The sequence below is a fragment of the Rhinichthys klamathensis genome, unplaced genomic scaffold (genome assembly GCF_029890125.1).
Source record: "Rhinichthys klamathensis goyatoka isolate OS25496 unplaced genomic scaffold, OSU_Roscu_1.1 h1tg000090l_1, whole genome shotgun sequence".
NCBI classification, from domain to species: Eukaryota; Metazoa; Chordata; class Actinopteri; order Cypriniformes; family Leuciscidae; genus Rhinichthys; species Rhinichthys klamathensis.
Genome location: NW_026606629.1, coordinates 4460107 through 4473712, shown reverse-complemented (window position 1 = coordinate 4473712; position 13606 = coordinate 4460107). Strand labels below are relative to the sequence as shown.

General features: G+C 41.7%; 1 protein-coding gene across 1 annotated transcript in view; it reads right to left on the bottom strand.

The window, feature by feature from the left end:
* tmem163a (transmembrane protein 163a) overlaps positions 1-13606 on the bottom strand; it is a 41595-nt gene that overhangs the window by 23790 nt on the left and 4199 nt on the right. The window lies entirely within an intron of this gene.

Genomic DNA, 13606 nt, shown 5'->3' with positions numbered 1-13606 from the left:
ATAACTAATAACAGCAACAAGATCAGGATTGTACAAGACAGAGTTCTTCACTAGATACTCACGAGAGGGTCAACACACAGGTAAAGTATCACATGATACACACACTGAGAATCACAATGAACCGGCACAAGACAGCAAACACAAGGGGATAAAATAGAGAGACTAATGATAACAACAGGTGACACAGATAAAGCAATAATGACAAAACAAGGATAACAAGGGGGCGGGGCCAGAGGACGAGACAACACAAGCACATGGTCCAAACCAAAGGCCACGTGCTTGCACACAAAACAGGGTTCTGTCATGATCCTGCCTCAAGAATTAAACAACAACAAGAACTAGATGGCAGAATCATGACACAAATAGACACAAAGGAGGAAAGGAAGAAAGAAAGAAAAAGCTTCCCGGGTCATTCAGGTACAGTTTCACAGTGACTAATAATGTGTCCCATAAACACCTGCAGCATATCTGCTATCAGGACACTGGTTCCATTATCAGAAAACAATTTTGTGATGCCGGTCCCACCTAAATGGACTGGAAGGAGAACTCAACACCGAGACTTAATGTGTTTAGACAGGTTCCTAATGGAGCAGAATGGCAGACATCTGCAGTGCTCTGCTCAGGTTACAGGGCTACAAATGCATCTCATTTAGCCAACCCTTTCTTGATGCTTTAAGCAGGTCTTGCAGAGGGACAATAGCATTATGAACTCAGTTTACAACAGCGGGGATGAAAAAACTAGGACAAAACAATAAATCATCATCATCATCATCTTATGTTTCATCATTATCATCAACGTGGTCAAAATAGTTTCAGGCAGCACAACATGTTGATAAGGTGAGAAGAACATTCGGTGAAAACGGGGTGTGACTTTAGATGAAATGTGTTGCTGCACTGAAAATGTCACCAACCACGGTCCTTTTAAAGGTGATGTCACATCTCAGTGATGATTCACAAGTGAAAGGGTGTGCCTAATGATTTATAAAGAACTGGGATTATATGTGAGGAACTGAAGAGACCAACATGGATAGCATTACAGTACTCGCAATGTATCTGAAGTGAAAACGTTCTCCTGAATGCTTGGTTGAACTTGATTTAAGATGCCTGTCAGCAGGACAGGAATAAAGACAGACAGCTGGGAATAAAGTTCAACTGCAGTGAATAAATCTTCTCTGTCTTTTGGCACTCCGTGCTTGTATAATCCATTATACTGTGAAACTAATAGCTGTAGTGCATGTCAGGACGAGGCTGATGAAGACAGCAGCGTAAAGAAACAGCACTCAACCAAGACCCAACAAGCTCTTATTGAAGTTGTTCTAATGGGCAATATTATATTTCACACACACTATTTTCATAACCCCTAATTAACTCTGACAAGCGCTGTATGTATCCGGAGAACTTGGACTCAGCTGGCTAAATGACAGTTCAATTAAACAATCTCATTTGTAATGTAAAGTTATCATAAGTTCCCTATCAGTCGGTCACTCTCGGCGTACGTCGTGACTGACGAATAGGAATCTCGCTAGAGAGCCCAATCTACTTAGAGTGAAACTAAACGAGCCAATGCACATTGTCATGCAATCATTTGCATCAGCTGTTCAGCCACGCAGCGCGGGTATATAATGAGCAGCGGGTGCGATTGCACTTCAGCTTTTTGCTTCGGAGCCGAGTACTTCGATGCTGTGTTCTCTACAACAGAGTGTTTACAAGACAAGCGAGCTCTCAACGGGACCGTCTGTTAAGAGCAAAAACCAAAAAGCTGTTTTTACAGCTGGTAAGGTGCACCGTGAGAGCGCTGAAAGGCTGTTTTCACGGCTGGTAAGATCGCCAGCAAGAGAGACAGTGCACGACAGGTGCACGTTCCTGTTCGCAGTGACCGTTCCCCTGCGTGCTTCAGCACCAAGGAGAGCAGTCCCTAAAAGACCTTACACGGGTAGAGCGCGTCTTTTTAAGGATGCCATACACACAATGGCGTTGTTGCAGGTCCATCAGGCCAAGGCACTGAAGGACCTGCACGAGGGTGGTCACGATCCACAAAATCTCCAAAAACTTTGTGCCGCAACGGACTTCGTGCTTCGTGCGACGAAGGTCACCGTTCGGTCAGTGGGACGTGCGATGTCCACTATGGTGGTCCAGGAACGCCATCTCTGGCTGTGTCTGGCTGACATGAGGGAGACCGACAAAGTCAGGTTTCTTAACTCCCCCTGTCCCAGACCGGCCTCTTCGGCGACACAATCGAGAACTTCGCCCAGCAGTTCTCGGCTGTACAAAAGCAGACTGAGGCGATCAGACACATCCTGCTGCAACGATCAGCTGCTGCCTCCACCCCATCGCCTGCGGCCCCTCAGTCTGCTGGTCGCCGCAGGCGTCCTCCTGCGTCTGCCCCTGCTCCCGCGCCGCAGCCTCCGCCTAAGCGCACCGAGGAGCCAGTCGCAGGCAGGCCACCCCCCATCCAGGCCCCCGCCAAGAGGGGCGGCAAAGCCAAGGGTAAGCGGCCCTAGGACGGGCGACCCGGAGATGGATGGGACTGCTCTCCAGGAGATGGTGACCACACCGCTCCCTCCCCGGAAGAGGGTCGGGTGGAAAATCTTTTGTTTCCTTTCATTTGTGTTCCGCCGCTGGCCTTAAAACCAGCGGTACCCAAATTTTCAATAAAAGAGCAGTTTCTTCCATTTCTGGGTCTGAAGAGTGCCCAGAGAGCAGTGGGAGGAGAGAATCCTCACCACTCTCATCCGCCTCTTCTATCGCCAGCGGGCAGCGGCGTGCAGTTTGAGAACGCATCTAAGCCGCCTCCTGCCCCGTGGAACCAGGTAAGTGTTGCACAGCACACTCAGACCCCGCTACAGACCTCCTCCCAGAGAGAACCTCCCGAGCCCGCTTGTACGGTCTCTGCGAGCCTGGTTAGCGCTCACCAGTCCGTCTCGCTGTCTCATTCGGACCATCAGGCTCGGCTTTGCGATTCAGATCGCCCGGCGTCCCCCCAAGTTTCGGGCCATCCACTCCACTACAGTGAGAGCAGCCGATGCCCATGTCTTGTGGGCAGAGATCGCAGTCCTACTGGCGAAGGACGCGATAGAGCAGGTCCCTCCAGCCGATGTGAGGTCAGGGTACTACAGTCTCTACTTCATTATACCCAAGAAAGGCGGTGGGTTACGACCGATCTTGGACCTGCGAGTTTTGAATCTCCACAAGCAACCGTTCTAAATGCTCACGCAGAAAAGCATTTTCGAATACATCCGTCCCCGAGGTTGGTTTGCAGGGATCGATCTGAAGGACGCGTACTTTCATGTCTCGATTCTTCCTCGACACAGGCCGTTTCTGCACTTTGCGTTCGAGTGTTGAGCATATCAGTACAAGGTCCTGCCCTTCGGGCTGTCCCTGACGAAAGTCACGGAGGGGGCCCTTGTTCCCATGAGAGAACAGGGCGTTCGCATCCTCAACTATCTCGACGACTGGCTCATACTAATACACTCTCGAGATCAGTTATGCGAACACAGAGACCTCGTGCTCAGGCACCTCAGCCAGTTGGGTCTTCAGGTCAACTGGGAAAAGAGCAAACTCTCCCCCCTCAGAGGATCTCTTTTCTCGGTATGGAGTTCGATTCGGTCGCACAAACAGCACGCCTAACAGATGAAAGCGCTCGGTCGGTGCTGAACTGCCTGAATACGTTCAAAGGCAGCACAGCGGTCCCACTGAAATTCTTTCAGAGGCTCCTGGGGCATATGGCAGTGGCAGCAGCGGTAACACCGCTCGGGCTGCTCCATATGAGACCGCTTCAGCACTGGCTTCACGGCAGAGTCACGAGATGGGCGTGGCATCACGGCACTCACCGGGTGACAATCCGACCTTCAGCCCATGGTCAGACCCCTCGTTCCTGCGGGCAGGAGTGCCCTTGGAACAGGTGTCCAGGCATTCTGTGGTGTTCAGTGTTGCTAGCAGTATGTCTCGCTCTGAGCCGCTTAAAAAGGCCGCTACAGGGCAGGGATGTGCTGGTCCACACGGACAACACTGCGACCGTTGCGTACATCAACCGACAAGGTGGTCTACGCTCCCGTTGCATGTCGCAACTCGTCTGCCATCTCCTCCTCTGGAGTCAGAAGCATCTGAGGTCGCTTCGCGCCATGTATGTCCACTGTGTGCTCAACCGTGTGGCCGACGAGCTGTGCTCCCGGGAGAATGGTGACTCCTCCCCCAGGCGGTTCAGCTGATATGGAGAGAGTTCAGGTAGGCTTAGGTAGGCCTATTAGCCTCCTCAGAGACCTCCCACTGCCACTCCCTGACTGAGGGAATACTCGGCACGGATGCACTGGCACACAGCTGGCCCCGGTGCCTAGGCAAATATGCGTTTCCCCCAGTGAGCCTACTTGCACAGACCCTGTGCAAAGTCAGGGAGGACGGACCTGGTTCCCAGAACTCATGCTTCTCATGACAGTCCCTCCCTCCCACATTCCTCTGAGGAAGGACCTTCTGACTCAGAGACGGGGCACCCTATGGCACCCGCGTCCGGACCTCTGGAAACTCCATGTGTGGTCCCTGGACGGGACGGAGAGGTTCTAGGTGACTTACCCCCAGAGGTACTTAACACCATCACTTCTGCACGGGCGCCGTCCACGAGATGTGCGTACGTCTTTAAGTGGAACCTGTTCATCGAGTGGTGTTCTTCTCGCCGAGAGGACGCCCGAAGATGTTCGATAGGGTCCGTGCTTTCCTTCCTGCAGCAAGGGTTGGAGCGAAGGCTGTCTCCCTCCACCCTCAAAGTACATGCTGCCGCTATTTTAGCATATCACGACCACATCCCACATAACAGTAGGAAAGCACGACCTGGTCATCAGGTTCCTTAGGGGGGCGAGATACCCCATACCCTCTTGGGACCTTTCCCTTTGAGCACTCCAGGATGCTCCCTTTGAGCCTTTGCAATCAGAAGACTTAAGGTGTTTTTGGGGTCCTTGAGATGTTTTGACATGTCCTGACATTTGTGCTTTTTTTCAGTTGCTTATCAACATATTAATGGCAAAAGTGTAATTAAACTCTATTTAGCACAAACAGGGGTACCATAATATGTGAGCAACATGTATGTACATGTTTGTATTTTTGAGAGAATAATATTTATGCATGGTTATTGAAAAAAACAAAAAATGAAAGTTTCTGAAATAAGGCCACAAAAACACATACTAAATATGTGTCCACAAGATTTTTGACTAATGGATGTTGCCTAATCATTCACATAAAACAATACATTGATTTAAACTTTGTAAGATACGTTTTGTTTGGAAGGGCAATATGCGTGGGGGCGTGAATGATTGTGAATAATGCTCTGATTCACACCTGAGAAGACAATGACCCGCATAATGACCCGAATAATGAGCCTTTCATTCAGGTGTGTCACTGGGTAACACAAGAAAGAATGTGAGGACTTATTTTGAATGCATGCAAATTGTATAATATCTAAGGTAAACATTTCTAGTAACTATGCAGTTAATTCTCATACTGTATTTTCAGAAAGTTTTGGAATATATCCTCTCCCCAAATGTGTCACGAATAAAAAACAATAATAAATAATTTAATGAGAAGGCTTATATTGATCTATTAAGATGTTGCTTACATCTACCTTGTAAATATATTTTTTGCTATTTTATTAAAAAGTTTTCACATGTAAATCAACAGCAATTTAATGTAACAATATTAACGCATTTCAAAGTTAAGGATTCATTAGTTTGAATATTGGAACAAACACTATAAAAATAGTTTAAAAAATAATTAATTTTCAATATACTTTATTTTTGACAAAACATCCCATACTATACATATTTAACATATGAGCAGAAATTGACGAACAAAAGCTTATTTGATGTGACATTAGTCTTTTTTACAGTAAAAACTTTATAATCTATCCAAAACTAATCAACGAAATCTTGTCTAAACATTCATATTTCGTCAGTTACATATCGTTTTTATGATATATTAGCATAAAAATGTTAATTTGCAGTTTAATACGTTGCTTATATGGCACAGATGCAAGCTGTTATGTAGTAAACAACAGCACGCATTTGTGCAGTTCATTAATTCACACACATTCATATTTAAACAGTCTTTTTGCGGTTTACAGACACTATTGCATATCTCGATGAGAACAAAGCACTTAAGAATAAAGAACTTACTATTCCACCTCAGCTGGATCCGTTGCTCCTCGAAATGAAACTAAACCGGCACAGTATTATTCCTCACAGCGTTGTAAAGTACATGAGTCTGATTAAACTTGATGTGTTTTATCGAGTTGATGTTGATGTGGGCGTTGACACGTTTGCATCTTGCCTCAGATTATTTGCGTTTGAATAGCACGCACTCTCCGTGGGCGTGGTCACATTTGCACTTAATGAGCTATAATGAGCTGAAATGAGAACGACTGACATCTCTCTCTTTTCATACAGATTACATAAACTGAGAATATTTGTTTTTTATATAAATTACTTCATTTAAAAGAAGAGAATTCAAGCTTCATCCCTGTATGCCTGTATGCCTGTGTGACTGAGTATTCGCTGAGTTACAGTTCATTTTCAGACGCGTTTCAGAATGGACTTCACATTGAGAGAGATGGCAGAACGCGCATCATGTTTATTTTTCTTTATTTGGCAAAAAGCACAACACTTTGTTTTTATTGTGAGTATGCACAAAAAATTTGACACTTAACAGGATCGAATGATGTATAACACTTATATGTAAGATCAAAATCAACAGAGTATTTTGAGTCACTTTGGCACTGATAAGAAAAAAAGCGAGCTGGTTACGCCGGCGTGACCGACGACCCCAGGGGGTTAAAGCTTCTCTCCATGAAGACTTTGCTGCTGGTTGCACTGGCCTCTATCAAGAGGGTAGGGGACCTGCAGGCATTTTCCGTCGACAAATCGTGCCTAGAGTTCGGGCCGGGTGACAACCATGTTTTACTGAGACCCCGGCCTGGCTATGTGCCTAAGGTTCCTACCACTCCCTTCAGGGACCAAGTGGTGAACCTGCAAGCGCTGCCCCTGGAGGAGGCAGACCCAGCCCTGGATTTGCTCTGTCCCGTTCGCGCTCTGCGTCTGTACGTGGACAGAACTCAAAGTCTCAGGGCCTCAGACTAGCTCTTTGTCTGTTACGGAGGCCAGCAGAAGGGAAAGGCTGTCTCTAAGCAGAGGATGGTCCACTAGATAGTGGATGCCATCGCCTTGGCTTACCGAGCCCTGCCCGCTCAGGTTGAATGCTCACTCCACGAGAGGCGTTGCATCCTCCTGGGCGCTGGCACATGGCTCCTCGCTAACAGATATCTGTAGAGCTGTGGGCTGGGCGACACCTAACACGTTCGCTAGATATTATAGCCTACGTGTAGAGCCGGTCTCCTCCCATGTTCTCACCCTAAACAGGTAGAAGCACTGAGAGGCCCCGCTCTGTCGGATTGCTGCACCCTACTGTGCATCCTTATTCCTCCAGAGTGGAAAACCTGTTGAGTATGGTAACCCTCGTTCCCTGTAGGAGGGAACTAAGACGTACGTCCCGTCGCCACATCTGCTGTGACCCGCCGGGGCAGCCAGCTCATCGGCTCGGCTCCTCAGCAAAAAGCTGAAGTGCAATCGCACCTTCTGCTCATTATATAACCGCGTTGCGTGGCTGAACAGCTGATGCAAATGATTGCACGCCAATGTGCATTGGCTCGTTTAGTTTCACTCGAAGTAGATTGCCCTCTCTAGCGAGATTCCTATTCGTCGGTCAGGACGTACGCCTCCATTACCTCCTTCAGGGAACGAGGGTTATACCGAGACAATATCTGATCTCTATAGGTAACAAAATTGAAATGGAATAAGACACTGCACCTCATGTTGAAAAGCATGGTGATACAGTACAACACATTAGTTCATTAAAAAGGCTGAAGTTGCAACCTAATGACTCACCATTATCTATTCTCACATTCAGTATTATTTTGGTACCAAGCAGCATGGGTTCACATTGGAAGGGCTTAATTAAAATGAAACTGTCTAGTTATTATTCCACATATCATGACTTATACTAGAACACTGAATTCCCATGAGTGCCACATTGATCCTGTGACTCCAATGTTGTCTAATTTTTTTACTATAAACCCAGTTCAGGTGTCAATTCAGGTGACATATATCATTATAATACATCTGAATATCCCCATGTTTGCTGCTTAACCTAGACATTTATATAAATACAAATGTATTTATAAGAATAGCAACCTTGTGTGTTGTTATTTATTTTATTTTATTTTTGTCCTTATATCTTCCCTCTTGGAACGATGCATTAAAAATGTCTACTTCAATAGAAGCAAAATACTAGTTTGTAACAACATAGATTTTGAGTGATCTATTCCTTTAAAAATTGCTTTCTGTTTTTACAGCCAATGTAATGTGTGAATGTAGTGAGCTACTGCAATATGAGGAAGGTGACACTGAAAGAACAAGAGAGATGATAATTTGCATAAAAGGCAAATATTCTCTGAGCTCATTTGGCATTCAGCCAGTGAAAAAATTTGATTTAAATTAGATACTGGCATACTGCTAAATGTTGCTATGCCCTTAATAATTACCAAATGCTTGTATTTCATTATTTCAAATGCAGATTGTATTTCATCACCAGCATGAAGAATAACAATACTAACCCTTCATTAAGGGTTTATCTTTATTTCATTTTGCTAACTCTTATCAAGCTTTTCAACAAGCACTTGTTCTACTCTCTGTATTGTTCGTGAATTAACTCAGAAATCAATCAATAAGGATTGCCCATGCTTATTGCTTTATGCCAGTAATAACATAAGAGAATAATAAGAATGATAATAAATTATAAAAAAAATAAAAAAAAATATCAAATGGCTGGACTTTCCACAGTGGCCTGAATGAATGAAAACATTAACAGACAGAACAGTACACATATTACATTAACATAAAAGTCACAGTAAAGTGCTGCATTGCACCCTCAAATTATATATAAAAGAAAATGTAAAATAAAATAAGACTTATATTCTATGCAGTTTTACTATCTGCGGCTATATTTTTTGTTGGGCTAAAAAAAATTCTTATTGAAACATCTGCAAAGTAAGGCTTTTTTAAGCTCTTTTTAAGATCTTTTTTAAGACCTTCTCAAGCAACAAGACAACATCTCTAGCAAAATGACTTGAGATGTTGTCAAATATTTAATATTCTAGAAATCATATAAAAGTGACATCGAATATAAGAGGGAAAAAATCTAGAGCTAGAAAATCATGTCTACCAGGATGGAACAACGATAACAGGCACTTATTGTGAATTCACTGCTGGAGAGAGATACCAAACCACTACTACATGACAATGACTGATGAAGCAGGAAAAAATATCAAGCTCTTTTGATGACGGTGCGTTAAATTGAAAAAAAGTAATTAGGTGGTGGAACTAATAAGACATGGAATTATAGGTAAATCTGGCTTAACACTGAAATAACATCCATCTTATGGAAGTAAAGCTACCTGGCCAATGTTGTAGGCAGAAGCGTTTCATTGACGACGCAAATCTTTTACACAGCATCTGATCAAAACAACTGCGCAAATATAAAAAACGCACATCTCAAATAATTTTAAAGTCGTGACATCTGTTACAAGTTGATCATTTCTATCTAAGTGTCAATGAAAAGCATTGTTTAGCTTTAATCATTTTTATATGTCATACATACAAGTAAAGGCTGGCAGACATAATGTATTTTCCTAGTCAATTCAGCTTAACTGAACAAGACTAAAGACTAATTTCCTTATGGGGAACATTATATATATATAATTACTCTGAATCTAAAATAAGTACAAAGGAAGACTTAAATCTTTTTCACAGAAATACTGCCCTAGATAAGAGTTTTTCCAGCTCTCATTAAAATATATGAGAACAAATTAGACATTTAAGCAGAACAAGGGGCTTTATGTTTCTGCAGTGTAGATGGTTTTTAACTTAAAGGATCAATTAAAACAGTCATGAAAAGATGTTTCAAATAGTGTTAATTACAGAGGCCGTGTAATTGATGATTTAAGATAAACTTTTGTTTTACCTAATCCTTTCCTTAAAAGGTTTACCCAAAAATTCAAACTTGTCATCATTTACTCGCCATCATGTTCATAAGAGAAGTTGCAATATGAAAAATATCTTTCTTTTGAGTCTTTTAATGAATTATTGATCCAATTCACTAAAATATTCTGAATGATTTCTTTACAAATCAGACAGATCCAGTTCTCAAGGTCAATTCACTAACACAATGATCCACACTGGTCGATACGGCTCACTAGCCTAGAAGATTTTCAGTGAATAACAACTTTGAAATTTCAGTCTGTTCGTCACACAAAGCTATTGTGTGGTTTCAGAAGACCTTGAATATAGTGAATGTTTTAATATGGACATCTTTGATATTTGATGATATGATATTATTACGTAATACTTTCATGTTTAATGGGTTATTTCCTTTTCTTTCTAGTGATAAAGTATGTTCACAAGCTGTTTAATTCATAACATTTTATACAAAATAAAAAAATATATTAATTTAAATGAAATCCATAAAATGATCCCAAGTTGGGTACCCATAAAAGGTTAAATCTAATAAAAAACCCCTTTAAGGTACTTTATAGAACCCATACGGAAGAAAATACATGAGGGTGAGTAATTACACAATTTTTTATTTTTGAATTGACTATCACTTTACCATTTGCTGAAATATTCCACTAGAGAATATCCTGACTAGCACTGAATGTAAAGTTAGAAGAGCGAGCAAACAGTTCCTGCTGTAAGACTCAATAAATCTCTGAGCTTTCAAATAAGATGCATTGCCTGAACATATGTTTTATTTTTATTTTATTTTATCATTTAGATATTCAGCATATCATATGATTTCCCAATTCACTCGCATGAAATATCTGCAAAAATTTATGTATTCAGGCTAAACCGCAAAAACAAAGCTGGGTGTTCTTCTTCTGAAAGAATAAGGTCACAAGCCCCAAACCACTGGCATCACAAGAGTCATGATGTCTGTTCAGTGAAGAACGATTTTTTACAGTGAGAGTGTGACTGTGCGATATAAGAGTGACAGTGTAGTGACTGCTGCCACATGCCACATCGTTATCTTACAAAACACAGAGGACAAGTTAAACATGCTGTTTCAGCATGAGACATTCAGACTGCACGTGGACAGATGAGCCATGGGTTTTGCGCAAATTAAGGCTACGGAGGCAGAGAAAATCGACTGGTACAAACTGTAGACACAGTCGATATTGAATTTAAAACAGCTTTTGGAAAGTTCACAGTCTCCGACAACACAGTGACTATTGTCATGTTAAATGTCCAACAACCATACGCTTTATCACTATGGACAACTCGTGATAAACAGACTGTCTGCTTGGTATGGGCCAAATGCCAACTTCCTCTTCTCCGTTAAACATCACATTACGAAATAAAGATTACAAATATAGATGGGGATGGCAATGGCATAATGATGTGCATGTGTCAGTAGGGTGTCATGTGTGTCTGTTTGTAAGGTGTAGGTGAATGTATATGACTGCATTTCAAAGCGTATACATTACAAAAGCTATGGGGATGAGAAATTGCTTTTCTCCTTCATTTCAGGGCAGTAGCATTAATCTTCATTTCTCTGAGCTCATGTCTTCCGACAATTCTTCCTTTTAAATTCAATTTTACCTAAGCTTTTCACAAGACTTGAGACAAAGGCAAAAATGGCAAGAAAGAATGAATTAAGATGGTTAGGTAGAATGAGGAAGAGACCTTGGCAGAAATCAAGACTCAGATGGGGGAGTCATCGTCATCTGGCAAGCAAATCCTGAAACATCCTGTCAACCTTCTCCTTCGCTTCCTCTTTGTGCATGTGCTTTATCTTCATACACTCTATATTGTGTTTCTAAAAGCATTGCATAAATATGATGAATAAAGCACATTCATTCTAATGATCATATGCATGGAAAATACATCCATAGTGCTCTCTAAATCAAGGGTGTGAAGACAGAAAAAGCATCAAAGAAACAAGGTTGCTTGCAAATCTTCAGATCACTGTATAGATGTCTGAATTTTGACATTTTTAATGAGTATCTGATTCTGCAGCACGTTACACCTCCTTTAAAATGAGCAACATTCCTGGACTGCATGTCGCCTCGATCTTATGAGCAGTTAAGAGGCTAATGTCAAGAAATGCCAAAGTGCCCCAAATATATTGAACCCACTGAGACGGACCTAAATTAAAAAGGCAGCTAGTGTGTGTGAAATAGTATACATGATATTATAATTAAATCATTAAAGGGTTAGTTCACCCAAAAAGAAAAATTATGTCATAATTTACTCACCCTCATGGTGTTCCAAACCTGTATGAGTTTATTTCTCCTGTCGAACTAAAAAGCAGATACTTTGAACAATGTTGGTAACCAGAAAGTTGAGGGTAGCCATTGATGTCCATAGTAGGAAAAAGAAGTACTGTGGAAGTCAACGGCTACAGTCAACTGTCTGGTTACCAACATTCTTCAAAATATCTTCTGTTGTGTTCAACAGAGAGAAAAAAAACTCATACAGGTTTGGAACACCGTGAGGGTGAGTAAATGATGACAGTATTTTCATTTTGGGGTGAACTAACCCTTTAATAATTAAATAAAGCATTAATAATTGGCTTGCATTGCACTAAATCCCCCAAACAAATGTTTTTTTTTATTATTATTATTCATAAAAATATCATTTGAAGAATATTAGCTTTTTTTCAATCTAATATCAGAATATGAGAAACCTTTTCAATATTGTACAAATTTATAATTTTTAATGTTTCATAATAAATAGTTTCAAAGCAGCATAAAGTCATACAAAAGTAATAAAAAAGTCATCTGCAAGACCGCTGAAACATTAGCAGGCAAAACAGTCTATATTGGCAAAATAAAATATGTTCATACATTTGATACAGTTCTGAATAATTTTTGGTGGATTACATTTTTTTATGTTTGCCGATAAGGTAGGTTTACCAGACACTTTGTATGCTGTACAGTTACTCGGTTACTTTATTTTATATTATGGAATTGTTTTAGTATAAATTTACTATTTTATATTATTTATTTGTTTGTTTGTTTACTTAAGATATAATACAATCTACTTCACATGCGACCACTAACATCATCAATATAATGGAATACAATTTTCCTGTAATTACCAAAACACATCCCAACTATTAAGCCTAAAGGATTTAAGAACTATAACTCAGCAATGCCAAAAATTTGCAGTTGGCCAGTTCTATCCTATACTTTTACTGAAGACTGCTCTGCCAGCTCTAGTCTCAACTAGCTGCCCATCCTGATGGATGCCACTGCCAGTTCAAGCTAGTCTCACATAGCCAGGGCTTTGACTCAACAGCATAAGGTCCAGTCCACATTGCAGCTTATTTTGGCCAAAAGCGGCCCACTTAGACAGGAAGATTTTCATGTAGCCTACTGTTCCGTTTAGGGCCAGGTTTATCTGAAATTTATTACACCAATAGTGGCATTTTTATAATAATTTTGGGACATAACTGCGAACAGCTGAACAGAAAATCTGTAATCAGAGTAATCATAATTACGTCAGCCAGTCAG